At 42.4% G+C, this 18,498-nt stretch overlaps 1 pseudogene; it reads left to right on the top strand.

Annotated features, from left to right (window-relative positions):
- The window catches only part of LOC106590074 (thyroid receptor-interacting protein 11-like), a 54,839-nt pseudogene extending 45,715 nt beyond the window's left edge, over window positions 1-9,124 (top strand).
- The last annotated feature ends 9,374 nt before the right edge of the window (window positions 9,125-18,498 follow it).

Below are 18,498 nucleotides of genomic sequence, written 5' to 3'. Positions count from 1 at the left end.
GAAATATAATTTTTTACATAAGTATTCATACCCCTGAGTCAATACTTTTTAGAAGCACCTTTGACAGCGATTACAGCTGTGAGTCTTTCTGGGTAAGTTTCTAAGAGCTTTGCACACCTGGATAGTACAATATTTGCCCATTTATTATTTTCAAAATTCTTCAAGCTCTGTCAAATTGGATTTTCACGTCTTGCCATAGATTTAAGACAAAACTGTAACTCGAACACTCAGCAACATTCACTGTCTTCTTGGTAAGCAACTCCAGTGTAGATGTGGCCTTGTGTTTTAGGTTATTATCCTGCTGAAAGGTGAATTCATCTCAGTGACTGGTGGAAAGCAGACTGAACCAGGTTTTCCTCTAGGGTTTTGCCTGTGCTTAGCTCCATTTCGGGTTTTTTTTATCCTGAAAAACTCCCCAGTCCTTATCTATTACAAGCATACCCATAACATGATGCAGCCACCACTATGCTTGAAAATATGGAGAGTGGTACTCAGTAATGTGTTGCATTGGATTTACCCTAAACATAACACCTTGTATTCAGGGGAAAAAAGTGAATTTGCTGTGACACATTTTTTGCAGTTTTACTCTAGTGCCTTGTTGGAAATAGGATGCATTACATTTTACATTTGACATTTTAGTCATTTAGCAGACGCTCTTATCCAGAGCGACTTACAGTAGTGAATGCAGACATTTCATACATTTAATTATTATTTTTTCTTTTGTACTGGCCCCCCATGGGAATCGAACCCACAACCCTGGCATTGCACACACCATGCTGGCGTTGCAAACACCATGCTCTACCAACTGAGCCACAGGGAAGAGATGCATGTTTTGGAATATTTATATTTGTATTCTGTACAGGCTCCTTCTTTTCACTCTGTCATTTAGGTTAGTTTTGTGGAGTAACTACAATGTTGTTGATCCATCCTCAGTTTTCACCTATTATTATATATTTTTAATATAGTTTTTCAACCCATGTTTTACCAGGTAAGTTGACTGAGAACACGTTCTCATTTAATCAACGAGACGTTACAGGGGACTCTGTTAACTGTTTTAAAGTCACCATTGGCCTCATGGTGAAATCCCTGAGCGGTTTCTTTCCTCTCCGGCAACTGAGTTAGGAAGGACGCCTGTATCTTTGTAGTGACTGGGTGCATTGATACACCATCCAAAGTGTAATTAATAACTTCACCATGCTTGTATGAGGTAGACATTCAACCATCACGTTGATTATTACTATTATTGCACACAGAGTCCATGCAATTTATGTGACTTGTTTTAGCAATTTTTTTTACTCCTGAACTTATTTAGGCCATAACAAAGGGGGTTGAATGCTTATTGATTCCATACATTTCAGCTTTTCATTTTTAATTAATTTGTAAATATTCTGTAAAATATAATTCCACTTTGACATTATGGGGTATTGTGTGTAGTAGGCCAGTTTAATTTAATCAATTTTAAATTCAGGCTGTGGAAAAAGTCAAGTGTTGTGTATACTTTGAAGGCACTACTGCTACTGTTTATTATCTGTAATCTTATTCCTAGTTAAATGTACATATCTAGCTCAATTACCTCGTACCCCTGCACATCGACTCGGTACTGGTAGCACATGTACAGTTGAAGTTGGAAGTTTACATTATCTTAGGTTGGAGTCATTAAAACTCGTTCTTCAACCACTCCACATATTTCTTGTTAACAAACTATAGTTTTGGCAAGTCGGTTAGGACATCTACTTCGTGCATGACACAAGTAATTTTTCCAACAATTGTTTACAGACAGATTATTTCACTTATAATTCACTGTGTCACAATTCCAGTGGGTCAGAAGTTTACATACACTAAGTTGACTGTGCCTTTAAACAGCTTGGAAAATTCCAGAAAATTATGTCATGGCTTTAGAAGCTTCTCATAGGCTAATTGACATCATTTGAGTCAATTGGAGGTGTACCTGTGGATGTATTTCAAGGCCTACCTTCAAACTTCGTGCCTCTTTGCTTGACATCATGGGAAAATCAAAAGATATCAGCCAAGACCTCAGAAAAACAATTGTAGACCTCCACAAGTCTGGTTCATCCTTGGGAGCAATTTCCAAACGCCTGAAGGTGCCACGTTCATCTGTACAAACAATAGTACGCAAGTATAAACACCATGGGACCACGCAGCTGTCATACCACTCAGGAAGGAGACGTATTCTGTCTCCTAGAGATTAACGTACTTGGGTGCGAAAAGTGCAAATCAATCCCAGAACATCAGCAAAGGACATTGTGAAGATGCTGGAGGAAACCGGTACAAAATTATCTATATCTACATATCGACAATAACTTGAAAGGCCACTCAGTAAGGAAAAAGCCACTGTTCCAAACCCACCATAAAAAATGTGCAGTTTGCAATGGGGACAAAGATCGTATTTTTTGGAGAAATGTCCTCTGGTCTGATGAAACAAAAATATAACTGTTTGGTCATAATGACCATCGTTATGTTTGGAGGGAAAAGGGGGAGGCTTGCAAGCCAAAGAACACCATCCCATCCGTGAAGCACGGGGGTGGTAGCATCATGTTGTGGGGGTGCTTTGCTGCAGGAGGGACTGGTGCACTTCACAAAATAGATGGCATCATGAGGCAGGAAAATGATGTGGATATATTGAAGCAACATCTCAAGACATCAGTCAGGAAGTTAAAGCTTGGTCGCAAATGGGTCTTCCAATTGGACGATGACCCCAAGCATACTTCCAAAGTTGTGGCAAAATGGCTTAAGGACTACAAAGTCAAGGTATTGGAGTGGCCATCACAAAATTCACCCAACTTATTGTGGGAAGCTTGTGGAAGGCTACCCAAAACATTTGACCCAAGTTAAAGAATTTAAAGTCAATGCTACCAAATACTAATTGAGTGTATGTAAACTTCTGACCCACTGGGAATGTGATGAAAGAAATAAAAGCTGAAATAAATCATTCTCTCTACTATTATTATGACATTTCACCTTCTTAAAATAAAGTGGTGATCCTAACTGACCTAAGACAGGGACTTTTTACTAGGATTAAATGTCAGGAATTGTGAAAAACTGAGTTTAAATGTATTTGGCTAAGGTGTATGTAAACTTCTGACTTCAACTGTATATAGCCAAGTTATCGTTACTCTTTGTGTATTTATTATTGCCGTAATTTCCGGACTATAAGCCGCAACTTTTTTCCCAGGCTTTGAACGTCGCGGCTTAAACAACGACGCGGCTAATATATGGATTTTTCCCACTTTCAAGTTTTTTTCACAAAAAAACCACATTCTGTGACGTGCGCAGTTTTTTGGCGGCATGAAGCTTTCATTAGACCAATGAAATTGCCGAACAGGTTAAGGTCAAACATATTTTTTGTTTACTGTTTAGATTAAATCAAGCGCTCTCAAACTTCCCATCATTCTGATTACGGTAGTCATTTTGTCACCTTGATTCCTGGGGGTACAACAAAGTATTTGCAGCCACTCGACATCAGTGTAAATCGTGCATTTAAGGTGGCGCTCTGTATTCAGCGGGAGGCTTGGATGACAAGTGGGGAGAAATCCTTCACTAAAACGGGCCGCATGCGAAGAGCAACTTATGGTCAAGTCTGCCAGTGGGTCCTGACAGCGTGGAGCATTGTCAAAAAATCCACTATCATCAACGGGTTTCGAAAGGCTGGACTGCTGCATGTTGAAGAGGGCTCAGCGGGGTTTTGCCTCCGGATGAAAGTGATGAGAGCGACAATGAAAACGATCCAATATCGGATGAAGCAATTCTGAGGCTATTCAACTCCGACACCAAAGGAGAGGACTTCAGTGGTTTCAGTGCACAGGAGAAGGAAGATGGTGACCAATGACTTTCTTGGTAGGCTACTGTTTACTGCTAATTATTTTGTTTTTTGTTACAAGCCGTGTTTCGTTAAAGCCTATTTATTTTTGTTACAAGCCGTGTTTCCTTAAAGCCTGTGTAAAGTTCATTTGTTTCAATGTACCGGTAGGCACCTGCGGCTTATAGACATGTGCGGCTTATTTATGTTCAAAAAAAAAAATGTAATTCAGTGGATGCGGCTTATATTCAGGTGCGCTTAATAGTCCGGAAATTACGTTACTTATGGCTTTTCTATTAGTTCTCCATTTTCTTTCTCTCTGCGTTGATGGGAAGGACCTGTAAGTCAGTATTTCACTGTTACATGCTGACCACACCAAGCGTTGCGAGCGTTGCGAAATAAACGTACACATACATGTTATTCAATCATTTCATCCAATCGGCTTGCGCGCGTCAACGAGCTTCTGCGTAGCCAGGCGCTAATATAGAACTTGATTCTATTTGTGACCCTTGATACACTGCAAGTCCCGCCTCTTCCATCTCATTGGTTGTTAGGAGCATATACCCACGTGGGTGATTGAAAGATGAACTGAGGTCCACACTCCAGTCCAGTTGGTGGTGGTAATGCACCTTAAAGTTGGTTGCCAACCTCCATGTAAATTCCAACGAAGAAGAAGAAGAAGCCTGAAGGAGGAGAGATGACTAGAAACAAACTCCGTTTACCCTTTTATCTGGGGATTAATTGTCAAGTAGAGGACCTTGTGCATTTCAGGTAAAATAACAACCCAATGTTTATATCCCAAGACAAATTAAATTACATTTCCATAAATGTTTCATGCTTTTCGATCTGTCCCCAAATTAATATAGTTGGTTCAGAGTTCGTTTTGATATTTCAACCTGCGTGTCCTGATTTGCATCTGGTGTGCGTGGACAAAAATCAACGCGCGCGCGCCCGGTCTGAATATGTGGATGTCGATTAAGGCAGCCCCCCGCACCTCTCTGATTCAGAGGGGGGTTGGGTTAAATGAGGAAGACACATTTCAGTTGAAGGCATTCTGTTGTACCACTGACTAGGTATCCCCCCTTTCCCTTTCTAGTCAGCATGTTAGTCTGCACCTGTCGTTTACGAAGCATGTGACAAATACAATTTGACTTAATTTCTTCTCCAGTCTTTCACTGAGATGAAGTTCCTGGAGGTGGAGTCTAGCCCGGTGCTTCCTGCCCCCAGACTTCCTGTCTATGACATCAAACCCCTCAGTGCCCCGCCCCCTGGGAGGACCACCAGCTCAGCCTGGGCTCAACAACCAGAAGGTAATGCTGTCATGGTAACATTGTTCCAGGTAAAGCTGTCATGGTAACATTGTTCCAGGGTGAGGTAAAGCTGTCATGGTAATATTGTTCCAGGGTGAAGTAATGCTGTCATGGTAATATTGTTCCAGGGTGAAGTAATGCTGTCATGGTAATATTGTTCCAGGGTGAAGTAATGTTGTCATGGTAATATTGTTCCAGGGTGAAGTAATGCTGTCATGGTAATATTGTTCCAGGGTGAAGTAATGTTGTCATGGTAATATTGTTCCAGGGTGAAGTAATGCTGTCATGGTAATATTGTTCCAGGGTGAAGTAATGCTGTCATGGGAATATTGTTCCAGGGTGAAGTAATGTTGTCATGGTAATATTGTTCCAGGGTGAAGTAATGCTGTCATGGGAATATTGTTCCAGGGTGAAGTAATGTTGTCATGGTAATATTGTTCCAGGGTGAAGTAATGTTGTCATGGTAATATTGTTCCAGGGTGAAGTAATGTTGTCATGGGAATATTGTTCCAGGGTGAAGTAATGTTGTCATGGTAATATTGTTCCAGGGTGAAGTAATGTTGTCATGGGAATATTGTTCCAGGGTGAAGTAATGTTGTCATGGTAATATTGTTCCAGGGTGAAGTAATGTTGTCATGGGAATATTGTTCCAGGGTGAAGTAATGTTGTCATGGTAATATTGTTCCAGGGTGAAGTAATGCTGTCATGGTAACATTGTTCCAGGGTGAAGTAATGCTGTCATGGTAATATTGTTCCAGGGTGAGGTCATGTTGTCATGGGAATATTGTTCCAGGGTGAGGTAATGTGGTCATGGGAATATTGTTCCAGGGTGAAGTAATGTGGTCATTACCGATGTTAGGGCCAGCCCGTCAGGCTTTGGTCGGGTAGCAGAGCTCTACTGCCATCTCAACCTGTCACCTCCAGCTTCATCTGACCTCTAACCTCTAATCTCTGACCTCTGATTTCTCCTAGGAGGGCGGCAGCCGGCAGGGAGCAGCAGGGGAGACCAACTCTTTCCTAGCTCCCCGCTCTGCGACCGTGCCACTGATGCATCATGGGAGTGATAGTTCCAGTGGGTCGGGAGGACACCACCTCCTGATGAAACCTATCTCAGACAACCTTCCCACCTTCACGCCTCTGCCTGTCTCTGCCGAGAACGAAGGGCAGGTGCTCAAAGACTTACTCAAGCAGTGATTGGAGCCGCGGCCTGTCAATCAGAGCTCCTCATCCAATCAGGAGGAACGTAGACACTTCATAGACTGAGATGGAGGAGGACCGTTAATACTGTGCTCCTTTCTTCCAACAGTCACTCAGTGAAGTCACTAACTTCCTCCACACAGCAGGACATGTCACCCTCTCTGATTCACTGGCAGTTTGTTGTCCTTTTTTATTTTTATTTAAAAAAATTTTTTTAGAAAGGGGTTGAAATAGTCTTTTTTTAAATGTATTATTTACTAAAGAAGGATCCATTCCATTGGCTATATTAAGGAGACGATCAGGACTCCCATTCACTCAGTCTGTGTAACCTTTTCTGGCACAGTATCTGGCACAGCCTCCTGTTTTATAGCCGTGCATTATAACGTGAGGGAGAACATCTCAGCTGTACTATAACATCACTGTTTGGACAATTGGAGATGTAGGTATATAAGTTTTGTATTATTTTAATTGAATTTTAGCCATAAGCCTAAACTCTGGTTCTGGCCCAAATAGCACCCTAATCCTTACTTTTAACCTGAGCCTTACGGGGCCTGGTCAAAGGTAGTGCACTATGTAGGAAATAGGGTACCATTTGGATCGTAGACTCGTCTGATCTGATGCAAGGCTTGCCTGATGCTTCCTGGCAACAGCAATGCTGTAGAGATTTAATGTGAGACTGCTCTATGCATCTGGTGAAACCATCCAGACATTTCTGCTAAATCTTCTGTTTTCCAGACAGAGAGACGGTGATTAGCCACACGGATTAGCCACACGGCATTACTGTGGTAAAACTGGTAATAACAGGCTGTGGTTTGATTAGATTGCTTGACTATGGTTCCGTTCCAATTAGCACCTTATTGCTTATAAACATACAGTGCAATTATGTGTGTGTGTGTGTGTGTGTGTGTGTGTGTGTGTGTGTGTGTGTGTGTGTGTGTGTGTGTGTGTGTGTGTGTGTGTGTGTGTGTGTGTGTGTGTGTGTGTGTGTGTGTGTGTGTGTGTGTGTGTGTGTGTACAGTACCAGTCAAAAGTTTTAGAACACCACCAAGGGTTTGTCTTTATTTTCACTTTTTTCTACATTGTAGAATAATAGTGAAGACCATCAAAACGATGAAATAACACATATGGAATCATGTAGTAAGCCCAAAAAAAAGTGTTAAACAAATTAAAATATTAGTTACATTTTTAGATTCTTCAAAGTAGCCACCATTTGCCATGGTGACAGCTTGGCACACTCTTGGCGTTCTCTCAACCAACTTCACCTGGAATGCTTTTCCAACAGTTTTGAAGGAGTTCCCACATATGCTGAGCACTTGTTGGCTGCTTTTCCTTCTCTCTGTGGTAAAACTCATCCCCTAACCATTTCAATTGTGTTGACGTCGGGTGATTGTGGAGGTCAGGTCATCTGATGCAGCACTCCATCACTCTCTTTCTTGGTCAAATGGCTCTTACACAGCCTGGAGGTGTGTTGGGTCATTGTCCTGTTGAAATACAAATTATAGTCGCACTAAGCGCAAACCAGATGGGATGGCGTATCGCTGCAGAATGCTGTGGTAGCCATGCTGGTTAAGTGTGCCTTGACTTCTAAATAAATCACTGACAGTGTCACCAGCAAAGCACCCCCACACCATCACACCTCCTCCTCCATGCTTCACGGTGGGAACCACACATGTGGAAATCATCCGTTCACCTACTCTGCGTCTCAGAAAGACATGGCGGTTTTAACCAAAAATCTCAAATTTGGACTCATCAGACCAAAGGACAGATTTCCAACGGTCTAATGTCCATTGCTCGTGTTTCTTGGCCCAAGCAAATCTCTTCTTATTATTGGTGTCCTTTAGTAGTGGTTTCTTTGCAGCAATTCAACCATGAAGGCCTGATTCACACAGCCTCCTCTGAACAGTTGATGGTGAGATGTTTCTGTTACTTGAACTCTGAAGCATTTGGGCTGCAATTTCTGAGGCTGGTAACTCTAATTGAACTTATCCTCTGCAGCAGAGTTAACTCGGGGTCTTCCTTTCCTGTGGCGGTCCTCATGAGAGCCAGTTTCATCATAGCACTTGATGGTTTTTGTGACTGCACTTGAAGACACTTTCACAGTTTTTTTTCCAGATTGACATACCTTCATGTCTTAAAGTAATGATGGACTGTCATTTCTCTTTGCTTATCTGAACTGTTCTTACCATAATATGGACTTGGTCTTTTACCAAATAGGGCTATCTTCTGTATACCACGCCTACCTTGTAACAACCCAACTGATTGGCTCAAACGCATTGAGAAGAAAATAAATTCCACAAATTAACTTTTAACAAGGCACACATGTTAATTGAAATGCATTCCAGGTGCCTACCTCATGAAGCTGGTTGAGAGAATGCCAAAAGTGTGCAAAGCTGTCATCAAGGCAAAGGGTGGCTACTTTGAAGAATCTCAATTATAAAATATATTTTCATTTGTTTACCACTTTTTTGGTTACTAAATGATTCCATATGTGTTATTTCATAGTTTTGATGTCTTCACTATTATTGTACAATGTAGAAAATAGTAAAAAGTTAAAAAACCTGGAATGAGTAGGTGTCCAAACTTTTGACTGGTACTGTATATGTGTATGTATGTGCGTACATGGGTGTCTATAAATATGAAATATAAGACAGTACTTTCAGAACTACCTTAAGTGCCTACCAATTTTTCTGTTCAGATAGGTATACTGTATGATTTTGGTTTGTAAATTAAGAAATATAAATATATATTTACAAAGTTGTAAAAACATAACAAAAACTGCACATTAAAAAGGTTTACGTGATGTCTTGCCCACTCTGTAAAGTTAGCTCTACATTTTTGTACGAATGTCCTCCACAATCGACTACTGCCAAATGAATGTCACAGATGCTTTCTCGAAGGTAAATAGACTAAAATATATATTAACATATATTCATGTACTCCTTAACATGTGTTAAAGATGCTCAGACTGAAGTTCGAAATTCTTAATGGATGATTAGAAAACCCTAAAACTGAGACTCTGATCATCGTGATAAGGACCAGTGACTTTCTTTTGTTGGTTGTTATGATAAAAATAAAGGTATTACTATACCCCTTAATCACATAGGTTGTCTGCTCCGTTTGAGTTTAACCTAGTGGCTGTGTCTCAAATTACACCCTATTCTCTGTACATAGTGAATATTACCACCAGGGACACCTGAAGTCAATATTGAATTCATTATTATTATGAGGAAGCTGGTGAGGTTCCAACAAACTTAATGCACCATAGTGCACGTCGGTCTGGAGCTCTGCCAGGGCAGTCCCGTTAGTTCTCTTATAGTTAAAATTTGCACGATTTACATGATTCATAATGAATTTATTAACGTTTGGTTCCTGCATGTGACTGACCAATATACCTCACGAGGATTTTTCTCTCCAAGCTGAGACCTTGAAACTGAGAGAACCCCTTTTTCAGTTCTCAAAGCAATGTTCTGGGCGTACTGCTAAATTGCTTATACTGATAGTGAGGATTCCACCCCAGGCACAATCAATCAGTCACTTGCATGAACCCAGTTCAATTTGGTTATTAGAAAAGCACAAACAACATTTTCCCCTCACAATAGTGCCCTACTTTTGATCAGGGCCCCGGCCAAAAGTAGTGAACTATATAGGGAATCGGGAGCCTTTTGGGACGCATTTTTTTTATTTAACTAGGCAAGTCAGTTAAGAACAAATTCTTATTTACAATGATGGCCTAGGAACAGTGGCCTTGTTCAGGGGCAGAACGACAGATTTTTTTTAACCTTGTCAGGTCAGGGATTCGATCTAACAACTTTTCAGTTACTGGCCCAACATTCTAACCACTAGGCTACCTGCTCTAACCACTAGACTACCTACCTATAACCACTAGACCACCTACCTCTCTAACCACTAGGTTACCTGCCGCCCCAAGAGCGTATACCTAAGAGACCCAGTGATTTATTATTTTGATATTCTTCATGAATTTGCACCATTTTCCACCTTGACCAACAATGTTCAGCAAAGAACCACTAGCTTCTGTATACGCTGCAACTCAGAACCACTAGCCTCTGTATACGCTGCAACTCAGAACCACTAGCCTCTGTATACGCTGCAACTCAGAACCACTAGCCTCTGTATACGCTGCAACTCAGAACCACTAGCCTCTGTATACGCTGCAACTCAGAACCACTAGCCTCTGTATACGCTGCAACTCAGAACCACTAGCCTCTGTATACGCTGCAACTCAGAACCACTAGCCTCCGTATACGCTGCAACTCAGAACCACTACATTTACATTGGAGTCATTTAGCAGACGCTCTTATCCAGAGCAACTTACAGTAGTGAATGCATACATTTCATACATTTCCGTACTGGTCCCCCGTGGGAATCGAACCCACAACCCTGGTGTTGCAAACACCATGCTCTACCAACTGAGCCACACGGGACCTCTAGCCTCCATATACACTGCAACTCAGAACCACTAGCCTCTGTATACGCTGCAACTCCTATGCATATCAGAAAAGTTACCTAACTTCCATTTCAAAGTGTCTGAATATTCTGCACTTGGACATATGTAACTCATTTATCTTCTAATGCTCTGCTGGGACACATTCAGCCACTAAACGTTGTGGAAAGTTGCAGGTAGAAATGCCATGGATTGAGTCGATGTCGTAACTTTTAGTAGTGGTGCATTTCCAGATGATCTCAAAACAGCCAGGGGTGGTTCCTCTCTACAAGAAGAGCAGTAAAACAAATGTAGGAAACTACAGGCCTGTGTCAACCCTCAGCACCTTATCTAAAGTTGTTGAGAGATTTGTTTTTTTAATCAACTTGAGGGATACCTTTTCGAGAACAAACTTCTTTATGAACTCCAGTCTGGCTTTAGAACAGCTCATTCCACTGGTACTTGCCTTATCCACATTTTTGACCTCAACAAGCAGGAACGTGAGAAGGGGAACTATACAGGACTGGTCATGTTAGACTTGCAGAAAGCTTTTGATACTGTGGACCATGATATTCTCCTGATGAAACTGAAATTCATGTTTAAAAAATGATGTAGCTGTCATAAGCGTCGAAAGGGACAGACCAAGGCGCAGCGTGTTGAGTGCTCATCTTCTTTTATTTTTTGAGAGAACACTTAAACAAAATAAACAAACGACAAGGGACAGTTCTGTAACTATACGAAAAAACAACCACCCATAAAACCCAAAGGAAAACAGGCTGCCTAAATATGGCTCCCAATCAAAGACAACGAAAAACACCTGCCTCTGATTGGAAACCATACTCGGCCAAACATGGAAAATTAAACATAGAAATAGAAAACTAGAACCAAAATCCTCTAGAACCAAAAAAACCCAAAACACACAAAACAAACCCCCCTGCCACGCCCTGACCATTCTACTATGGCAAATGACCCTTTTTACTGGTCAGGACGTGACAGTTGCAGTGAATTGGTTTAGGTCTTATCTGACCAATAGAATACAAGTATAATGTTGATTATGTTCTGTCAGAGGCCAAAAAAATATCCCGTGGAGTACCACAGGGATCCATTTTAGGGCCTCTCTTATTTCTTATATACGTTAATGATATACCAGATACAGTAAAGTGCAAACTCCTGCTTTATGCTGATGACTCAGCCATACTGGTATCAGGGAAGGATACAGTTTACATAGAGGAGACCCTGATTAAGGAATTGCATTTTGTTAGAGATTGGTTGACTGACAACCCAAAATTGCTGCTAAAATTATTTCTAAAATGGCGAACAAATTGAAATGTTTATATCGTAACGCTTGATATTGTAACATCAAAATTAAGAAACTGCTTGTCTCAACTCAGTGTCATTTTTATTATGCCTGAACTGCTTGGTTTATCGTTGCTCTCTGAAAAAGAGAATGCAGGTCATGCAAAATAATGTTATCAGGTATATGCTGAATATCCCTCTAGGACCCACATAGGGTCCGGGAGGTGGGCTTTGTTTCCTTTGGCGTCCAGAGTGGATCAACTTAAATCTAATCATATATTTGACATCCTTAAATGATTGTTCCCCCAGGTTATATGAAAAACCACATTTGATATGGTCTATAAACAAGTCAGTTACAATTACCAGAGCTAATGTTATGTCTTGTAAAATCCCAAGAGTAAACAGTACTGCAAGGAGCATGTTCTTTTTCCAAACAGGCATTTGTCTATGGAATAACCTTCCCTTAGAGATCAAGCAAAGAAAAAGTAGAAATAGCTTTTTAAAAAGAAAAGCCAGCAAAGGTTTTAATTTGGACAGGGTTGTCTCAGTAAGAGAAACCACTCCACTGACCCTTGTGCCCCCTACTGCTGCTCAGTTGTATATATCTGAAGGGTCGGTATGATGTGCAATTAATAGACTGTTTTAATGTGAAAATAATACGGTTGATTTTTTTAAGGTTAGGGAGACGTGCAGTGAATAGTGCCCCTTAATAGGATGTCAATATAAATGAATGTATTTATGGTTGTTTGTAATTTTTTTTCTTGCCTTTTTAATCATTATATGTGTTATTGTTTGGAGAACCACTTTAGAAACAAACGTTTTAATTAATACTTTCAAGTGATATCCTTTGGTTCCACAGTGTACATTTTTTGTTGTGTATGTCTGTTACCCAAAATAACCGTATTCTACCTGTCAGAGGCATGTTTGTTCTACATGGCATATTTCTATCTGAATGTTCCCAAACATTGTGTCCTGATGAACGCACCCCTATGGAGGCAGAATTGGATGCAATGCTTGTATGACCTTGTATTGTTCTGGTATTGGGGAGCAACATGATGATCATCAACTGAGATTATTTGATTTAACAGATCACTGCCTTTGTAACAGCTTAGCTTCCGTCCCTCTCCTTGCCCCAACCTGGGCTCGAACCAGGGACCCTCTGCGCACATCAACATCTGACACCCCACGAAGCAACGTTACCCATCGCGCCACAAAAGCCGCGGCTCTTGCGGTGCAAGGGGAACAACTACTTAAGGTCGCAGAGCGAGTGACGTCAGCTGATTGAAACGCTACTAGCGCGCACCACCGCTAACTACCTAGCCATTTCACATCGGTTACACCTTCATAGAACCATAATGGATTATTTGCATTGTGCTTTAAAGGAGTAGTTAGCGGTTTAGGTTTGTACACAGAACATGTGGAGAATCTCAATTAGATTTTTTTCAATAAATACTACCTAGTGTGATATGTTGTCATTAGTGTGATTGCCCCCACCTGGATCATGACCTAATAAACTACCACATGATCTTGGCCCGTGTGGTTGTCTGTAGAGCATGGTGCTTGCAATGCTAAGGATTGTGGGTTCTATTCCCGCTAGGGCCACCCATACGTAAAATGTATGCACACATGAATGTAAGTCGTTTTGGATAAAAGCGCCTGTTAAATGTCGCTGTGACTTTACTTTCATTAATCTGATGACTGTTATTTATCTAATCAATTAACTCTGTTTAATTGTGACCCGATTTAAATTCATCATGTAACAATTAACTCATTAGGATTTGGGGCACCACGAGAGCGGTTCTTTAAAGAGTGACCATCTCCCGAATTAAACTCTAAAGGTCTTAACCTATCACACCTTAACAGTAAACGTATTAATCATAACCTTGTATCATATCATTCTGAACAGTCGTAACCTCCTTGCATCTGCAAAAACCCCAGCCTTACTTATGATTCAGTACTACCCAAATTGGTTTAATTAATTATTTACTAGCTAACTAAATGGTAAAACAGGATAAACATACACACTTAATACATTAGAAACAGGTCCCTAGCGGACTGACACAATATGGCGGCTTGTTACAAAAGAGATGGAGAGGCGGGCAGAGAGCGACAGAGACAGAATTTGATACATTTAGAAACTACTCTCACAGTAATCATATACTTTGCACACGAACCGCCGCCCGTTTGGAGTAAGAAATCATGAATGTATTTACATGTAAATGTCTTGCTTCTTCATGTATTTCTATCGGGACCAGACCTTCTTGGAAAAGGGTGTTGGGCCTTTTTGCGGCACACTTGTAAGGCTCCGATTGTCCAAAAGGGATCCCCACCCGTCTCCTATTGTTGTTCTCCTCTGCTGTTGTCCGGTATCTGGTTACCTGTCGTGTAGTCTTGAACAGAACTACAGAGTTGATTTTCCTTCCATTCGCTCTAGAAGATGCTCCTTTGAAGATAGGCTAGCCAGCCGCGTCGATGGTTTCCAATGGTTTGAAGAAAGTAGTAGAATGGTCCCACTTAAAATCGCTATTCGAGAAACTAGCTGTACCAGTGATTGTCTGGGAGGTAACTTTATCTTCTCTACCTCGTGTTGAGATTCAACGTTTAAACCACTTTAAATATGAGCTGCAGCTCAATGTCTTTCTGATCTGATATGTTAATTCTTAACCCATCATTTTATACTGTTGGTTCAAAAGGGGCGGTTCCATCAGGAGACTACTTACTTACAATTTCCTTCGTTTCTACGATCACATCCCTCTCTTAACAAAAACATGTTCATCGTTTTTCATATTTCATGCACAATGCATCGGATGGACACTTCACACATATAGTGGGTATACTTTCCAAGTTACAGTATTTCCTTTATTACATTTTTAATGACATCACAAAGTAACAACCGAAACGTCACCAGTGTTCTTCAGATTGCCTCTGCCCATTCTCCACATTCTATGTTAGAAATATTGTTCCAGTGTTCGCCTTAGAACGTGTTAGAGTTTCGGCTGGAAAAGTTCTGTTAAAACAAAGGCACATATCTTAGGTGAATTTGGAGGGGGAGATAGCTGAATGTTCTGTCCTTGATTTGTAACAGGGCATGACCCCCCCATCAGTTCCCTTCTATCAGACCTCAGTATTAGACCCAGATGCAGTTCGAAATAACAGGTGTTTATTAACAAAACCGGGCGCATGCAGACGACAGGTCAGGGCCAGTCAGAGGTCAGTAATCCAGGGCAGAGTCAGAAAAATACAGAACGGCAGGGCCTGGAAAGAAGAGACAGAGGGCTGTGAGACAGAGGTTTAATCCTTGATACATGAAAAGTGGGATGTATACGGAGGGTGTGGGGCAACGGAAGATGAACAGCAGAGGGGCTAAGGATCTAAGAGATGGGGATAGGGGCGATAAAACGGGGGAGAAAGTTTGCGGGATTACACCTGGAAGGGAAGATCCCAAGTGGACAGCCATACCCTCTGCCTGAGACGATAACGGGGAGCTGGGGTCCAGTGGCGGTCCGCCTGTCGTCTATCTGGAGGTGGTCTTGAGAAGAGAAGACCGGGCTCTCTTCCATGTACGGCGACAGCGGCGGACAGACATCTGGACCGAGGGTATGTTGACCTCTTCCTCTTGCTCAGGGAAGAGCGGGGGCTGATATCCAGTCGAACACTCAAAAGGCGAGAGACCAGTGGCTGAGCAGGGTAAGGTGTTGAGTGCGTGTTCTACCCACACTAGTTGCTGGCTTCAGGTGGTGGGGTTGGCGGAGACAAGGCAACGAAGAGTCGTCTCCAGGTCCTAATTATCTCGCTCCGACTGGCCATTAGACTGGGAGTGAAACGGGCGCAGGGTTTTGTCCCTGCAGCCAGCGAGTCCTCAATGTACACTACCGGTCAAAAGTTTTAGAACACCTTCACATTCAAGTGTTTTTCTTAAATAGTAAAGACATTAAAACTATATAATAACACATATGGAATCATGTAGTAAACAAAAAAGTGTTAAACAAATCAAAATATATTTTATATTTGAGATTCTTCAAATAGCCACCCTTTGCCTTGATGACAGCGTTGCACACGCTTGGCATTCTCTCAACCAGCTTCATGAGGTAGTCACCTGGAATGCATTTCAATTAACAGGTGTGCCTTGTTAAAAGTTATTTTGTGTAATTTCTTTCCTTCTTAATGGGTTTGAGCCCATCAGTTGTGTTGTGACAAGTCTCCTGTGACAAGTCTCTGCTGCAGAGTATACGTTCATTAGAGTTACCAGCCTCAGAAATTGCAGCCCAAAAAAATGCTTCACAGAGTTCAAGTAACAGACAAATCTCAACATCAACTGTTCAGAGGAGACTGTGTGAAATCAGGCCTTCATGGTTAAATTGCTGCATAGGACACCAATAATAAGAAGAGACTTGCTTGGGCCAAGAAACACGAGAAATGGACATTAGCCCGTGCCAAATTTGAGGTTTTTGATTCCAATCGCTGTGTCTTTGTGAGACACGGTGTGGGGGAACGGATGATCTCTGCATGTGTATTTTCCACCATGAAGCATGGAGGATGAGGTGTTATGGTGTGAAGGTGCTTTGCTGGTGACACTGTCAGTGATGCATTTAGAATTCAATGCACTCTTAAACAGCATGGCTACCACAACATTCTGAAGCAGTATACCATCCCTTCTGATTTGGGCTTAGTTGGACTATCAATTGTTTTTCAACAGGGCAATGACCCAACACACCTCCAGGCTGTGTAAGGGCTATTTGACCAAGAAGGAGAGTGATGGAGTGCTGCATCAGATGACCACAATCCCGCGACCTCAACCGAATTGAGATGATTTGGGATGAGTTGGACCGCAGAGTGAAGGAACAGCAGCCAACAAGTGCTCAGCATATGTGGGAACTCCTTCAAGACTGTTGGAAAAGCATTCCAGGTGAAGCTGGTTGAGAGAATGCCAAGAGTGTGCAAAGCTGTCATCAAGGCAAAGGGTGGCTACTTTTTTGTTTACTACATGTGTCACGTCCTGACCAGTATTTAGGTATTATTTGTATTGTAGTTTGGTCAGGAAAGAAGATGAGTACACATAACCCCGCTGCGTATTGGTCCACTTTCTCCGACGATGATTTCTCTGTATCGTCTGACAAAGAAGAGTGTTACAACATGTGTTATTTCATAGTTTTGATGTCTTCACTATTATTCTACAATGTAGAAAATAGTCAAAATAAAGAAAACCCCTTGAATGATGTGGTGTTCTAAAACTTTTGACCGGTAGTGTATGTTTAGTGTCCGGACCCGACAGTGAATACAGCCATCCCCGGGGTGGTGTAGTGCCCGTAGAAGGTCGATCCCGCAGTCAAAGGGTCGATGCAGTGGAAGCGAAGTAGCCCAGGCTGTAAACCTTTTAATGGACAGGTAGACACATAATGACCGGTAGTCCCGCAATACAGACAACTCTCGGTGTTAAGTCTGCATAAACGTTCGGCTGGAGACAGCCTAGCTCTGCCGAGTTGCATTGGCTCCGGAAGAGGCGATTCGGCAGACCTTGGGGGAACTCGGGTAACCTCAGATTCTCTCGAGAACGTAGAAGCCGGGGACTTCCGGGATTCCTCGGAGGTGAGGTGGGATCCTTGGGCGAGCGAATGGGACCGGAATCAGACCTCCTCTCCCTCCTAAGTTCCCGTAGCCGCCCATCGATCCAGATGGTCCAGGCGATGAGCGAGTCGAGACCCGTAGGCAGCTCCCAGGACGCGAGCTCGTCTTTAACCTCCTCCGATAATTCATGAAGGAACGCGTCGAGGCGTTCTCCACTGTCAATGTGTGAAAATTCTCTGCGTAGTTTGCCACACCATGAGAGTCCTGACGTAGTTGGAGAAGTTTACGAGCTGCCTCTCTTCCTGGACAACGGAAAATGAAACACTTTACGTACCTCCGCTACAAATTCCTCCAGACTGAGACAAACTGCGGATTGTTGCTCCCACACCGCCGTAGCCCAGGCGAGAGCCCTCCCAGACATAAGCGTTATCAAGTACGCTATCCTCGAGCGATCCGAGGGAATTGAAAAGGGCTTCAGCTCAAAGATGAGAGAACACTGGGCGAGAAACACCCGGCAGGATCCTGGATCTCCAGCGTAGCGCTCCGGAGGTGGTAAGCGCGGTTCTCGGGAAGTCGGGGTAGGTTGGGTAGAGGCGCCGCTGTTAGCTGGGTAACTGACAGTCTGGGGGGTTACTGTAGTGGCGGGCTGCCTAACAGATAATCCGCGGAATTGCTCCAGCAATGTATGGAAGGCACGGTCATGGCGTTCCGCCACGGTCTAGAATCCTCCCTTAAGACCTTAAAGTAACTCCTTGTGTCTTCCAATGGTGGCTCCTTGGGAGGAGACGGCGTTGCGGAGCTGGTCCGAATCTGCTGGGTCAATCGTGGCCAGTTTGTACTATCAGACCTCAGGATAAGACCCAGATGCAGAA

Source organism: Salmo salar, chromosome 01 (genome assembly GCF_965601325.2).
Source record: "Salmo salar chromosome 01, fSalSal1, whole genome shotgun sequence".
NCBI lineage: Eukaryota > Metazoa > Chordata > Actinopteri > Salmoniformes > Salmonidae > Salmo > Salmo salar.
The sequence above is the reverse complement of the archived record's forward strand: the minus strand, read 5'-3'. Positions and strand labels throughout refer to the sequence as shown.